The sequence below is a fragment of the Malania oleifera genome, chromosome 10 (genome assembly GCF_029873635.1).
Source record: "Malania oleifera isolate guangnan ecotype guangnan chromosome 10, ASM2987363v1, whole genome shotgun sequence".
Classification (NCBI taxonomy): Eukaryota; Viridiplantae; Streptophyta; class Magnoliopsida; order Santalales; family Ximeniaceae; genus Malania; species Malania oleifera.
The window spans coordinates 80,373,916-80,391,079 of record NC_080426.1 but is presented as its reverse complement, the minus strand read 5'-3'; the positions used below and the strand labels follow the sequence as shown (position 1 = coordinate 80,391,079).

The following is a 17,164-nucleotide window of genomic DNA, read 5'->3' as shown; positions in this document are numbered from 1 at the left end:
TTCTAGGCTTTGTTCTCTTAAGCACATTAGTTTATCCATGCATGGGTTAAATGAATCGTGGCCAAGTAGTAGGTTAGGTGTAGCCTTGATCTTTTAGTTCTTGTGGGAATGTCCAAGCACATTCAAGTGGCCAATGCCAATGTGCAAGTAAATTTTTCTAGGCCAACCCAAGTTTGATGTCTGTGTTATGCTAACCCACTGACTATAGCTCTAGCCCATATATGGTGATTGATTGACTATGATGATGTTGGTGAACGGTGAGCCTCAATAGCTAGGTTAGGCTATCCAGGTAGACAGTCCACCCTCTGTGTAACTAAAATGGGTCCATGCTTTATTTCACTAAGACTCTATATTTCTTTTAAGAATTTTGGGTTCCCAAATTTATTATTTTCTTATATTATCTTTATGGCTAGGTCATTGAGCAATGGTTTCATCAAAATTGTCATCTCTTGAGCAAGCCACAAGAAAACATGCTTATTTTTTCTCAATTATCCATTACCAAATGACTATGATAACACTTGTTAACCAAATGGTTGTTACTAGTTGTATCATGTCAACACACTTCGGAGGCTCACCTTTATAGAGGTGAATCTTTGAACTGCCTAGACATATATGGCAAACTAAAAATGTGAAATTAGAATTTGGAGGAAGATATGTAACGACCTGCTTAATTAACTGGGTTTATATATACTATAATATTCTACATGCTTTGATATCATACTGGGGTAAACCCAACCATAAATCTAAGCAGCGAGAAGCATAAACCACATAGGCATTGTCATTTGAATGTAAATATACAATACCACACAATACCAGAGTACTACATGTTTCCCAAAATATGTACATATCTTTGTTCCCAAAGCACCCTCAACTAGCTAGGATATACAAAATCATTCTCAAAAATGTACTCACTCTCTAACAGGGCACCACTAAAGCCCCTCTACCTGCGAACCTGATCTGCTCGCCTACCTGGATCACCTGAAAAATAATTCAACACTGGGATAAGCCAACGCTCAGTAAGAAGAAATATGTTATTACTAGCGTGTGGTAAATGAGCTACTATATCATGAAAATTTGTTTTCAAATAAACATGTATAACTGAATATATACTGAAGTATAAGTGATAAAATCCACCACCCCTGTCCCTATTGCTTAACATGACAGTATTGGAGTTTATTATTCAAAATACTTCTAATACAAGTAAGTATGTTCCCTGTTTTTGCAAATTTATACATACATAATAATAACTGAAAATGTTCCCTGTGGCTATCTGTGTGTCATGACTTACCCCCTCATGACAAGATTGTGCGGCCCGTAGGCGGGATTTACCCTAACTGACCAACTAGGAATAAATCACTATACTCCATCGGTCAATCTGCCCACCTCAACCCATATCTGGATGAGGAGCCTAACCTCTTCAAGGGCCTAGGTGATTGACCTTACCACGTATTATCTAAATAGGTGATTGCACTCATAAAGTAATATAGTATCTATAGCAACGGTACCGTGCTCTGTAGCTGCAAGTCCAACAGGGTCTGATACTATGTAATATATTACTATATATATACATCTATCTGATTTACCATGATTCTGAAGTACTAAAATAACCATGATACTGCATAACTGTACTGTAATTAATATGTCGTAATACTAAGAACTGTATAATCATAACACTGAAACTTGCATAATCATAATACTGAAACTGTATAATCATAATGCTGAAACTACATAATCATAATACTGATATTCGTGTTATCATGGTACTGAGATTCATAAAATCATGGTACTAAAATCCATAAAATCATGGTACTAAAATATCGTAAAATTAGAATACTGAAATATCGTAAAACTTATATTCGTACTATATTCATATTCAAAAGTCACACAATATTGTAATACATAATTTTCATCATTAAATAAACAGTATAATATTTTAAAAATACCTAGCATAGCATATTTCCCTTACCTGACTACTGGAAAGCCCCTATGGAATACTAGCCTAATACCCACAGGATCTCCTACAAAATATCAATATTTTTCTGCCTATATCGTTTCCTATAACTATCATGAGATAAAAAATAGACTAAAAGGTCTTATCCTGAATTTGGAATGAAATCTAACTTTGATTCCCCAACGATCTGCTCCAGTAGACTTGCAGAGAACTTTGTCAAGAGTGTCATGGTAGCTTCAGATTTTCGATCCGGTGACCAACGAATCCAAAAACAAAGAGAGAAGGGAGAGAGTGACGTAGGGAGAGAGAGGAGTGTTAAAATGTGATAAAAATCTGGTTTTTAGATATTTATAGGGCCAGATTCGTCAACGAGACACGTCACCTCGTCGACGAGTCCTTCATTAAATTCGTCGACGAGACCCTGTATTCGTCGACGAAATTTAGAGCATCTAAAAATCTCGCTCGGTATTTTCTCGTCAATGAAGCCCTGTATTTGTCAACGAATTTTCTTCTACACTCGTCGACGAACCCCTGTATTCGTCGACGAGTCTTGGCAATTTTCTAAAATTAAAATTATCCCTAAAATGCAATGTCGTCGACGAACGCTCCACGGCCTCCTTCTATTTCTCTCCCTCTTATTATTACAATACTTATTATTTTTAGGGTTACTACAAGATATATGGGTCAAACTTTATGTCAACAGAGTGCCTTCAAACCTACTTTAACCAATGTAGTTAGAACACCTATTTAATTGCTAATTATTAATTAGACTAACTAGTTATCCCTAAAGTCAAAATAAGTGATGGTCAAAGGTTTACAAACCAAAGTTCTAACTTCGAGAGCACATTTATGCTAGGGGAAGGTAATAGCACCATTCATGCACTTGTTCTATGAACGGTTCCTTCTATACTAAGCTTCATCTAATCACCAATCAACCATTATTGAACTTCATTTTACAAAAATTACCTTGTTTTTAAAAATTGTTCCACCTTACATTCCCACAGTATTATGATTTAAAGTGAAAGGCTTCCCTTACCTCAAGAAAACAGATAGGGAAATTGAATCCCCTTATGTCATCTATCTTTAGATTCATTGATTAGTGTTTCAGGTTTTTATATAGTTATTCATTCAGACCATTCAGTATTCAAATAAAGATTCAATCATGCTTCCCCAACAAGTTTTGGATATATTATAACAAAACAAAATCAAATATCATTGAATCATCATAGGCAATTCAAACCATCACGAGCTCTAACAAGCATAAAAAAAAGTATCATACCACTACAATTTAGAATAGTTCAATCATCCAAGCACTTGAAAATAAGTAAATGTGCACAAAATGAGATATCAATAGTCAAAGAAAGTTAATTTTTATGCATTAGTTGACACTTACACTAAAATTAGGCTGCAAAAGGGTTTTGAAAAATTTTAAAATCCAAAAAATTGAATGAAAACTTCTTTGTAATTTTTTAGCATTTTTTTGGAATTTTTTGTAATTTATTATGAAGTTTTATTAATTTATAAAGGCTAAAAACAAAATAAAATTAATATAAAATACCTAAGCCATCTAAAAATTAATCTAAAAAAAACCCTTAAGGTTGTAAAGGGCTTCTTAAATTTTTCAAAAATATATTTAAAGAAAACATGAAAAAATTATTTTTAAATTTAAAACTAGCAACAACAACAACAATAAAACTAAACTTTAACTACTACTAAGTGAGGTCAGCTATATGAATCATTTTTTGCCAATTTATGCAATCATGGACCATTTCTTTTGACAGATTCAAGACTATTAAATTTTTACACATTATCTCATTTCAAGTTATTTTAGGTCTACCCCTACTCTTTTTACATCCCACACAGTGACTGACACACTCTTATTCACTGACACACTGTGGACTACGTTGCAAGTGTCTATACTGTGATGACCCGAATAATAATAATGTAATAATAAAGAGGAAGGGAAAATTATCAGGGTCTCGTCGACAAACATAGGGGATTCGTCGACGAGGGTATAAGAGGACCTCGTCGACGAAAACAAGATTCGTCAACAAGAAAATACCGAGAGAGGTTTTGAGCAGTTTGAATTTCGTCGACGAGAAGTGGGTTACATTGAAGAAATTATTAATCGACTCGCCGACGAAATGACGTGGCTCATTGACGAATCTAGTCCTATAAATATAGAAAACCCGGATTTAAACATCAAAATTAAGGAAAATCTCACACACACACACACACACTCTCTCTCTCTCTCTCTCTCTCTCTCTCTCTCTCTCTCTCTCTCTCTCTCTCTCTCTCCCTTCGGTTTCTTTCTTTTCTCTCTTCGATTCTGACTCCGTCGCTCATCGGATCAACGATCTGAGGCCACCACGACACTCTTGGAAAAGTTCTCTGCATATCTGCCGGAACGGATTGTCAGTGGAACTCCGTTGAAATTCATCCCTGAGTTGAGGTAAGGCTTTTAAAGTCAAATTTGATCTTACGGTACTTATAGGAAATGATATACACGTGAAAATACTAAAGTTTAGTATTGAGAGTTTTCATTTTGAGGGTATTGAGTCGGAAATCCTACAGGTGTAAGTTCAGAATTTATAGGGGTTTTTTCTCAATAGTCAGGTAAGGGAATAAACAAAAACAGTTATTTTTCACGTAAATTACTATTATTTATGAGCAAATTGATTTTCTAAAAAATATGTACGATATTTGAATATTATGGAATAAATGTATAGTTGGAAAAATACTCCTGTTGTATGGGAATTATAATTTTAGAACGAAATGTATGATTTACCCAGCTTTGTGTGGCATGAATGTTATTTTTCATGAAAAATATTATGATATGGAAGATTTTACGAGTAAAACATGTTTTCAGGTATTATGAAAAGATACAGTATGTTATGATGATTTTGACAAATACATGATAATTGATTTATTTTCAGAATGTATATACCTAAAATGATTCTGGTCCGAAGCCGTGTATATATGAAATGATTTCGGCGTGAGGTCATATATACTTGAAATGATTCCAGCAAGAGGCCGTGTATATATGAATTGTTCAGCACGAGGCCGTGTATATATGAATTGTTCGGCACGAGGCCGTATTTATGAAATAATTTTGGCGTGAGGCCGTATTTATGAAATGAAGAAAAATGCTATAACATCATGTATTATATGTTATCAGAACTCGGATGTTAGTTTAGTTCAATTCGGGAGCACGCTACCGTAGCTATATAGATCAGATATTTATGTTCAGACTTGTGCTAACCACCCCACGAGGGGGTGGGAGACGGATAGTCGATGTGACTTTCAATGTAAAATTGTAGAAGTCTACCTGACAGTCCAAACTAGGGTGTGGCGGGCCCATCATACTTACAGACATTTTTGACTCGGCAGTGGTGGGTCATCCATTGTCGAGTCTCGCCTTCGGGCTGCACAACCTGTCATGGGGTAATACATGACATCAGCTAACTATTCATCTTGGGTATGTTTTCAGTACTATCAGATATAACAAATGTTTTATGTACGATATGATTTATTAGCAAATATGAAAGTATATGATGATTGAATATGTTATGACGAATGTTCACAGATATATGAAATGTACTGTATATGTATAACTGCATTATATATTCATGTTGCCACACAGCTGCATTTAGTTTATTTTCCCTTATTGAGATGTGTCTCACCCTTAATTTTTCAGGAGACCCTGAGAGACCAACGGGTCGTGGTCACCGTTGAGTGAGTTGAGCTTCCCTACTAGAAGGGTAAGCTTTGATCTAGGATCAAAAGATTTTTGTTGTAAGATCCTAGGTCTATTTTGATGTTTTGGAGATTGTATTCAAATGCTATATTTTGGGAATGTAGTAACTTTGTTATTATCTAATAAATGGTTTGATGGATGTAATTTATTTTACTGCTGCTTAGGTTTCCGCTGTTTATGTAAGGCTATCCCTACTACCCACGGGTTCGAGTTGATGTTATTTTTATTTATGTTTATTATGTGATAAGTTAAGAAGGACGTTACAGTTTGGTATCAGAGCCTAGGATACTAAGTTCTGTAGACTCTAGAGTGTAGCAGTAATAATACCAGAGTATAGGATAAAGGAATTTGAGGTCTAATTTTGTAGTCTAGATGCAAGACTTTCGTGGTGGTTTGTGTGATTTTTCTGGGGTGACAATTTCAAGAAATTAATGGTAAACTATCGTCGGGTTGGGTATCTAAGTTGCAGGATTGAACCTTGAATTAAGATCAGCAGATATGAATTAATTAAGAGAAAATATTATATGAGTTGGATGATATGTATAGAGAAAGGGGTTCTGAGTTAAGTTACTTGTTTTTCAGGATGGACCCTGGTGGCAATAGTACCAACGTGAGTGAGAGTGAGGGTGCTAGACCCTCAGGCGCTGCGGGTAGTGATTCAGATGTCGTCTTACGCAGCATGGCACATCAGGTTATGGCAAAAATTGCCAGGAGTTCGAAGGAACATGGTAGTCCATTGGCAGGCCACGGTAGCTTGATAGAGAAGTTCACAAAGATGAATCATCCGGCTTTCTCAGAAGGAATAGATCCTGCAGTCGCTGAAAACTGGGAGTAAGAGATAGAGAAAATATTTGTAGTGCTACTATGTTCAGAGGAGCAGAGGGTGCTGTTTTCCACCTACAAACTGACTGGGGAGGCTTAGAGATGGTGGTCGGCAGTGAAACTTTTAGAGCAGCAGATGACAGTACCTGTGGAGATGACGTGGGAGCGGTTTAAGGAAATATTCTTCGACAGGTATTTTCTAACCTCGTCCAAGGAAGCTAAAATTGAGGATTTTCTCAATCTGAAACAGGGACATCAAATCGTACAACAGTATGTGCTGAGTTTATCAAATTATCTTGCTTCGCCCTGTACATCATTCCAGATGAGGTGAAGAAGGTACAATAGTTTGAAAAAGGTCTGAGGAGGGAAATATATAAGCAAGTGTCGATTCTGAAGTTGTAGGATTTTGCCGAACTGGTTAATAGGGCCACTATAGCAAAGATTAGAGAGCGGTTGGAGGCTGAGGAGCAGAGACAGAAGAAGAGATCCATACCTTTTGGTTCCCAGCAGGGGATTAGATGTGGTTCATGGAAGAGAGGTGGCTACTATAGAGATCAGAGGCAAGAGACCAGGAATCGCTATTTTCAGGGTGTACAGCCACCTCCAGTTTGCCTGACTTGTGGGAAGAGGCACCTAGGGGAGTGTCGTGCCGGGCGAGGTGTTTGCTATTGATGTGGGAAGCCAAGACATGTGATGAGGGATTATCAGACTCAAATTGGTGCTACTCCTGCTCCTAGACTTGCTCGAGAAGGCTACCAGGCACCACGTGGAGGCCACCAGAGGAATATGGCCTCAGCCAGGGTTTTCGCTTTGACGTCGGGCGATGCTGAGGCAGCTGACGACGTGGTGACAAGTACAGTTAATATGTTTTCATTTAAAATTATTGCACTTTTTGATTCTGGTGCCACACACTCTTTTGTGTCCTTGGGATGTGTTAAATTTTGTGGAGTTGAAACACAATCATTAGATGTCGGGTTATTAATGACTACACCGATCGGGTCAGCGGTAAGATGTAGTAGGATACTCCATGGTTTTCCAGTTGATGTTCAGGGGAGAATTTTATCTGCTGATTTAGTGGTACTGGATATACACGGGTTTGATATCATCTTCGGCATGGATTGGTTAGCAGCTAATTTTGCTATTATAAATTGTTGTGCAAGAGAAGTGGTATTCAGACCTCTAGGGAAACCAGAATTCGGATTTACAGGGTCACAAGTGCAATCCTTACCTCAGATGATCTCAACTATTCAGACGAGGAGGTTGCTCCAGAGTGGCTGTTAGGGATTCGTGGCTTTTGTGAAGGAAATGTCAGAAAATGAATTGAAGCTTATCAATACACTTGTGGTGAAAGAATTCATAGATGTGTTCCAGATGAATTATCAGGTCTACCACTTGATCGGGAAGTAGATTTCCCTATTGATCTACTTCCATGTATAACATCGGTCTCTAAAGCATCGTACCGAATGGCGCCAACGGAGTTGGAAGAACTGAAAGATCAGTTACAGGATTTGCTTGATAAGGGCTTCATACGACCTAGTATGTCTCCGTGGGGAGCTCCAGTGCTGTTTGTGAAAAAGAAGGACGGGTCTATGAGGATGTGTATAGATTACAGAGAGATTAATAACGTGATAATCAAGAACAAGTATCCTCTACCCCGTATCGATGATTTGTTCGATCAGCTCCAGGGTACACGAGTATATTCTAAAATTGACCTCAGATCAGGTTACCATCAGGTAAAGGTGAGAGCAGAGGATGTATCGAAGACGGCTTTTAGGATCAGGTATGGGCATTACGAGTTCCTCGTTATGCCATTTGGTCTGACGAATGCTCCTGCGATATTTATGGATTTGATGAATAGGATGTTCATCCATATTTAGATCAATTTGTGGTTGTTTTTTTTTATGATGTACTGGTCTATTCGAGGAACTATGAGGAGCACGAGATACATTTAAGGCGAGTTTTGCAAATGCTCAGGGAAAAAAAGTTGTATGCCAAGTTCAGCAAATGTGACTTTTGGCTCGAGAAAGTTGTGTTTTTGGAGCATGTTATCTCAGAAGACGAAATTTCTGTAGATCCTAGTAAGATTGAGGTTGTAGTGAATTGGCCTAAACCGAGAAACGTCCAGGAGATCAAGAGTTTCTTGGGGTTAGCTAGATATTATTATCGTTTTGTCGAGGGATTCTCAGCTTTATCAGGGCATCTAACACGACTGACTAGAAAGAATGCCAAATTTGAATGGGACAACAGTTGTGAGCAGAGTTTTCAGGAACTGAAGCAGAGGTTAGTCACAGCGCCTATATTGATCATCCCGTCTGGGGGTGAGGGTTATACTATTTACAGTGATGCGTCCTTGAAAGGACTTGGCTGTGTATTGAGGCAGCATGGCAGGGTGGTGGCATATGCGTCCAGATAGTTAAAAGAATACAAAAAGAACTACCTTACCCATGATCTTGAATTGGCTGCAGTGGTACACGCATTGAAAATTTGGTGGCATTATCTGTACGATGAGCAGTGTGAGATTTTCTCCAACCATAAGAGTTTAAAGTATTTTTTCACCTAGAAGGAATTGAATATGAGACAGAAAAGGTGGTTAGAATTAATTAAAAATTTTGATTGTACTATTTTTTACCATCGAGGGAAAGTAAACGTGGTAGCTGATGCACTGAGTAGGAAATATAGGAAATCAACATTGGTATCTATGGAGATCCAGTGTCCGATCATGATGGATCCAGAGAGACTCGACATTGAATTGATTGAGAGTAATACTCCAATATGTATCGTCAGTTTAGTGGTACAGCCTACGCTGTAAGAAAGAATTAAAGCTGCTCAGGAGGAAGATCCAGAATTAGTAGAGGTAATGGACAGAGTGCAGGGTGGTCAGGGAGAGAAATTCCGCATTTCAGATGACAGGGTTTTGCGGTTCCGTTCCAGATTATGTGTTCCTGCTAATGCTGACATCACGAAGATTATTTTTGATGAGGCTCATAGATCTTTATATATGGTTCGTCCCGGCAGTACGAAAATGTACAGGGATCTGCGAGAATTTTACTGGTGGAGTGGTATGAAGAGAGATATTGCTGAATATGTAGCCCAGTGCTTGACATGTCAGTAGGTAAAAGCTAAATACCAGAGACCGGCGAGCTAGTTGCAGCCGCTATTTATCCTAGAGTGGAAGTGGGATCATATATCTATGTATTTTATCTCAGAGCTGCCGTCAACATCGCATGGCCAAAATGCGATTTGGGCAGTAGTAGATCAGTTGATTAAAATCGCTCATTTTCTCCCTATCAAGATCAGCTATTCCCTCAGTCATTTAACGGAGATTTACATTCAAGAGATAGTTCATTCTCATGGGGTGTCTGTATCTATTGTGTCAAGTCAAGACCCGCGATTCACGTCACAATTTTGGAGGAGGTTGCAAGAGGCTCTGGGGTCTCAATTATCGTTTAGTATGGCATTCCATCCTCAGTTAGACGGACAGACTGAGAGGACGATATATATATTAGAAGATATGCTCCGTGCATGTGTATTAGATTTTGGGGGTAGCTGGACTCAGTTCATGCCATTAGTGGAGTTCGCGTATAATAATAGTTATCAGTCCAGTACTAGCATAGCACCATTTGAAGCACTATACGATAGGAGATGTCGATCTCCTTTGTATTGGGATGAGATAGGTGAGCGGCAAGTTGTGAGTCCAGAGATGGTGCAACAGGTATATGATAAGGATCAGCTTATCAAGGAAAGAATCAGCGCAGCTCAGAGTTGACAGAAAAGTTATGCCGATAATCGCCGCAGCTTGGAATTTGACACTGGTGATCATGTGTTTCTGAAGATAGCTCCATTGAAAGGAGTTATGAGATTCGGAAAGAAGGCTAAACTTAACCCTAGGTTTATTGATCTGTTTGAGATTTTAGAGAAAGTGGGGCCGGTGGCCTACAAGCTAGCTTTACCACCTACATTATCCAGGATGCACGACGTATTCCACGTATCTATGTTGAGAAAATACGTCACAGACACTTCTCATATTATCAGCTATGGTGAATTAGAGTTTAGTGATTCACTAGTTTTAAGGAGGTACCGATGCAGATTTTGGACCGAAAGGAATAGGAATTACGTAATAAGAAGATTTCTCTAGTAAAAGTTCTATGGAAGAATCACACAGTAGAAGAGGCTTCTTGGAAACTCAAGGAGCAGATCAGAAAAAAATACTCACGACTATTTCAAAAAGATCAGATGTGATTAAGAAATGTGAGAAAATATGTAATATTTCTTTTGCAGATACATGTAATTCTTTAATTATATAGTATTATTTTAGTTTTGAGGGAATTTTATTTTAGTATATGTACTTTCCCAGGACTTGAAATGTAATCACGGTATTCCTCCGCCATAAGTGAGGGCAAATAATAAAATAAGTAGACCATTTTGCCTTTATGGGATGATAAAAGAAAATACAGATAGTAATTTTGAGGACGAAATTTTATAAGAAGAGGAGAATGTGACGACCCGAATAATAATAATGTAATTTAAATAAAGAGGAAAGGGAAATTATCACGGCCTCATCGACGAACACAGGGGATTTTTCGACGAGGGTATAAGAGGACCTCGTCGACGAAGACAAGATTCGTCGACGAGGAAATACCGAGAGAGGTTTTGAGCAATCTGAATTTCGTTGACCAGGAGTGGATTTCGTCGACGAAATTATTAAAGGACTCGTCGACGAAATGACATGGCTCCTCGATGAATCCAGTCCTATAAATATCAAAAACCCGGATTTAAACTTCAAAATTAGGGAAAATCTCACACACTCTCTCTCTCTCTCTCTCTCCCTCTCTCCCTTCGGTTTCTCTTCTCTCTTCGATTCTGGCTCCATCGCTCGCCGAATCGACGATCTAAGGCCACCACGACGCTCCTAGAGAAGTTCTTTACATATCTTCTGGAACGGATCGTCGGTGGAACTCCATTGAAATTCATCCCTGAGTTGAGGTAAGACTTTTTAAGTCAAATTTGGTCTTACGGTAGTTATAGGAAATGATATACACGTGAAAATACCAGAGTTTAGTACTGGGAGTTTTCATTTTCAAGGTATTGAGCAGAAAATCCTACGAGTGTGAGTTCAGAATTTATAAGGGTTTTTTCTCAGTAGCCAGGTAAGGGAATAAACTAAAACAGTTATTTTTCACGCAAATTACTATTATTTATGAACAAATTGATTTTCTGAAAAATATGTATGATATTTGAATATTATGGAATAAATGCATATTTGGGAAAATACTACTATTGTATAGGAATTATAATTTTAGAACGAAATGTATGATTTACCCAGCTTTGTGTGGCATGAATGTTATTTTTCATGAAAAGTATTATGATATGGAAGATTTTACAAGTAAAGCATGTTTTCAGGTATTATGAAAAGATACGGTATGTTATGATGATTTTGACAAATACGTGATAATTGATTTATTTTCAAAATGTATATACCTAAAATGATTCTGGCACGAGGCCGTGTATATATGAAATGATTTCGGCGCGAGGCCGTTTATACCTGAAATGATTCCAGCACAAGGCCGCGTATATAGGAAATGTTTGGCACGAGGCCGTATTTATGAAATGATTTTGGCGCGAGACCGTATTAATGAAATGAACAAAAATGTTATAACATCATGTATTATATGTTATCAAAACCTGAACGTTAGTTTAGTTCAGTTCAGGAGTACGGTACCGTAACTATATAAATCAGATATCTATGTTCAGACTTGTGCTAACCACCCCACGAGGGAGTGGGAGATGGATAGTCGATGTGGCTTTCAGTGTAGAGTTGTAAACGTCCACCTGACAGTCCGAACCAGGGTGTGGCGGGCTCATCGTACTTACAAACATTTTTGACTCACCAGTGGTCGGTCATCCATTATCGAGTCCCGCCTTCGGGCTGCACAACCCATCATGGGGGGGGTAATACATAACATCAGTTAGCTATTCATCCTGGGTATGTTTTTAGTATTATCAGATATAACAGATGTTTTAGGTACGATATGATTTATTAGCAAATATGAAAGTATATGATCATTCAGTATGTTGTGACGAATGTTCACAGATATATGAATTGTATTGTATATGTATAACTGCATTATATATTCATGTTGTCACACAGCTGCATTTAGTTTATTTTCCCTTTCTAAGATGTGTTTCACCCCTAAACTTAATTAATTTTTCAGGAGACCCTGAGAGACCGACGGGTCGTGGCTGCCGTTGAGTGAGTTGAGCTTCCCTGCTAGAAAGGTAAGCTTTGATCTAGGATCAGCACATTTTTGTTGTAAGATCTTAGGTCTATTTTGATGTTTTGGAAATTATATTCAAATGTTGTATTTTGGGAATGTAGTAAACTCTGGTATTATGTAATTAATGGTTTGGTGGATGTAATTTATTTTACAACTGCTTAGATTTCCGCTGTTTATGTAACGCTATCCCCGCTACCCACGGGTTCAGGTTGATCTTATTATTATTTATGTTTATTATGTGATAAGTTAAGTAGGACGTTACATATACCATCTAAGTCATCCATTCTATGTCATATCTTCTATAGGAGGTACACCTAAAGTGTATATACCATTTGAATTGTTCCTCCCATCTCTTATCTTCTATAGGAGGTAAACCTAACTTACCACAAATATGTTCATTCCTTAATTTATCTTTCAGTCTTATATCACTCATCCATCTAAGCATTCTCATCTCAGAAACTTTTACTTTTTGGATATTTTATTTCTTTGTCGCCCAACATTCTGATCCATATAGCATAACTGGTCTTATAGCCATCATATAGACTTATAGTCATTTTATAAAACTTCCCTTTTAATTTTAAGGGTATTTTATGATCACAAAGCACACTTGAAGCACTTCTCCATTTTACCTAACCTGCTCAACTTTATGCATTACATCATTTTCAATTTCTCCTTCACCTTGCATAATATATCGAAGGTATCGAAATCTACAAGTGCTATTTATTTCTTTATCATCAAGTTTAACTCTGTTTATAATATTCCTTATACCATTATTGAAATTACATTTCATATATCCTGTCTTATTTCTACTTATCCTAAAGTCTCTAAATTCCAAAGTTTCTCTCCATAATTCTAAGTCAGCCTCTACTCCACCCCTTGTTTCATCAATTAATACAATATCATTTGCAAACAACATAAATCATGGAATCTCTTTTTGAATACTCTTACTCAGTCAGTCCATTACTAAAGTAAAAAGATAAAGGCTCAAAGCAGATCATTGATGTATACCTATGGTGATTAAAAAAATTATAATTTCTATATCCATATTCATTACACTAGTCATTAATCCATCGTGCATATCCTTAAAGACATCTATATATCAACTACATACACCTTTTTTTTTTTTTTCTAAAACCCACCATAGAACTTTCCTATATATCTTATCATTTGCTTTCTCTACGTCAATTAACACCATATGCAATTCCCTCTTCTTTTCTTTAAAATTTTCTATTAATTTTCTTAAAAGATATATAACTTCTGTGGTAGATCTCCTATGCATAAAATCAATTTGATTTTTTGAAACATTTGTTTCTAATCTTAAATGTAATGCCCTGAACCCGCAACTGGGGTCAGAGTGTTATTTTAAATAAATCTATGATACCAACAAATACACAGCGGAAGATTTCCATAACAATTACCAGAGTACTAAAAATCATCCTTCATTACAATACAAATCTCAGTATCACAGTAAAGTTATGAATTCATCAAAAAACATAAATAAAATAATAAAAATTCTAACCAAAGACTTTCTACTCCACCAATGCTTCCACTGCACATTCTAATTACTGTCATACTTCCCATGGCATCTAAAAAATAATTGATCATGATGGGGTGAGACACCTCTTAAAAAGAAGGAATAAATTATTATCAGTGTATGCCCAATGAGTTTTAGTATATCATATATATGAATAACATTCAATACGTGTATCATATAAGTCTATCTCCTGTAGGTCATGTTGACAAATAAAGCAATCTATCCTTCGATGACCACATTTGGTACATACCCAAGTACTCGCTGACATTGAGCACTCTTCTAGCACCCTACCCTGTACGGTAGGCCTACTTAGCAAGTCTTTCCAATTCAGCAAGCCCTCGGGCTAAAGTCCTGAGAATTAGGGCGTTATGTATCACCGCCCTCCTCTGCCTTGATATTACCAAACATATACCCCAGATATGCAATTGCACAATACTACGGTACCATACTTATAAAAGTATTTCCACATTATTTTCAACAATCCACGTGATCTCAACATGTTTAATAAAAGGAATTAATCTCACGCCACACGGTTTGAATAATAAATCATACTTTAATAACATTCATATAATCATATACTTAGATTAAAGACCAATATCATATCCATATACTCATATTCTGCAATTCAACTGGTTAATCTTTAAAAGAACAACTAACATAATTTATTCCCCTTACATGATCCTGAAGATCTGCCTATCAGCTTCCTGAAAAGGTGCCTACAGCTTTGGAGAACAAAATCCTATAAAAATCTGGCAAGCCAAGAATGGAGAACTGATCGAAGACCTAGCCGGAGTCCTGGGAGACCTTAGGAGAGAGAGAGAGAGAGAGAGAGAGAGAGAGAGAGAGAGACGAAGGAGAGAGAGAAATCAGCGAGAGGGTTGAAACCCTAGCAGAGAGAAAGAGAAGAGTGGAAAGAATGAAATAAAAATGACTTAAATCCTATTTATAGATTCTTAGCCCCAAAGGAAACCGTCGACGATTTCCTTAAGATTTTTGAAACCAACTGTTTGGTCTTATACCAAACCTCTGTCTAACTAAAACCGTCGATGGTTTTTCTACGGGTTCCCGAAACCGTCAATGGTTTGGTGCTGTACCAAACCATCTCTTTTTCTTTTCCTTGATTTTCTTTTCCTTTTATTTATTTTCTTTTTTTTCTTGGTTCGAGTTCCAACATTCTCCATTTCTTAAAAAAATTTCATCGTCGAAATTTTTTAAATATGACCTCAAACAACAACATACCTCATGAATCCAACAAACTTAAGCTAAACTTGTGAACAATTTTATCTCCTCATAACTCAAACCTATGCTCTAGTAATAATCATTCTTAGAATTTACAAAATTTGTATCCTAATCTCTGATACCACTTGTAACGCCCTGAACCTGCAACAGGGGTCTAAAGGGTTATTTTAAATAAATCTTTATTACCAACAAATACACAACGGAAGATCTCCATAACAATTACCAGAGTACTAAAAAAATATTTTTATTACAATAAAAATCCCAGTATCATAGTAAAGTCTTGAACTCATCAAAAACATAAATAAAATAATAACAATTCTTACCAAGGACCTTCTACCCCACCAATGCTTCCACCGCGCACTTTGATTACTGTCATACTCCCTATAGAATCTAAAAAATAATTAATCACAATGGGGTGAGACACCTCTCAGTAAGAAGAAATAAATTATTATCAGTGTGTGACTAATGAGTTTTAATGTATCATATATAAACAACATTCAATACGTGCATCATATAAGTAACTTTGTTTCTTGTAGGTCATGTTGACATATAAAGCAATCTATCCTTCGGTGACCACATTTGGTACATACATAGACACTCACTGACATTGAGCACCCTTCTAGCACCCTACCCCGTACTGTAGGCCTACTCAACAAGTCTTCCCAATTCAGCAAGCCCTCGGGCTAAAGTCCCGAGGATTAGGGCGTTATGTATCCCTATCCCCCTCTGTCTTGATATTACTAAACATATCTCTCAGATATGCATTACACAATACTATGGTAGCATACTCATAAAAGTCTTTCCACATTACTTTCAACAATCCACGTGATCTCGACAAGTTTAATAATTAATCTAATGCCACACAGTTCGAATGATAAATCATACTTTAATAATATTCATATAATCATATACTTATATTAAAGACCAACATAATATTCACATACTCATATTCCGCAATTCAATCGATTAATCTTTAAAAGAACAACTAACATAATTTATTGCCCATACATGATCCCGAAGATCTGCCTAACACCTTCCTAAAAAGGTACCTGTAGCTGTGAATAACAAAACCCTGGGGAAATACAGCAAGCTGAGAATGGAGAATTGATCGGAGACCTAGCCAGAGTCCTGAGAGACCTTAGGAGCGAGAGAGACACGAAGGAGAGAGAAATCAACGAGAGAGTCGAAACCCTAGTAGAGAGAAAGAGAAGAGAGGAAAGAATGAAATAAAAATGACTTCAATCCTATTTATAGATTCTCAGCCTCGCGAGAAATCGCCGACGATTTCCCTGAGATTCCTAAAACCGTCGACGATTTGGTCTTATACTGAACTTGACTAAAATAGTCGACGATTTTTCTGTGGGTTCCTGAAATCGTCGACGGTTTGGTCTTGTACCAAACCATCTCTTTTCTTTTCCTTGCTTTTCTTTCCCTTTTATTTATTTTCTTTTTTTTCTTGGTTCGGTTTCCTACATTAATCTTTGTTTAACTACCCTTTCCCATAGTTTCAACATATGACTCATAAGTTTAATTCCCCAATAGTTACTACAATTTTGAATTTCTCTTTTATTTTTGCATATAGGTAT

The 17,164-nt window shown here is 36.9% G+C and overlaps 1 protein-coding gene across 6 annotated transcripts in view; it reads right to left on the bottom strand.

Annotated features, from left to right (window-relative positions):
• Positions 1 to 855: 855 nt before the first annotated feature.
• Positions 856 to 17,164, bottom strand: part of LOC131165980 (MADS-box protein SOC1) — a 71,898-nt gene continuing 55,589 nt past the window's right edge. Inside the window, exons 9-11 of one of the 6 annotated variants that reach the window (XR_009139699.1) lie at positions 15,902 to 15,959; positions 5,322 to 5,385; positions 863 to 978 (exon numbers count right to left, since the gene is read on the bottom strand). The gene's annotated coding sequence lies outside the window, so the exon portion shown is untranslated. Of the gene's footprint in view, positions 979 to 5,321; positions 5,386 to 12,386; positions 12,457 to 15,015; positions 15,135 to 15,804; positions 15,969 to 17,164 lie in introns of those variants that run through there. The other 5 variants (XR_009139697.1, XR_009139698.1, XM_058124183.1 and 2 more) reach the window with 5 other exon arrangements.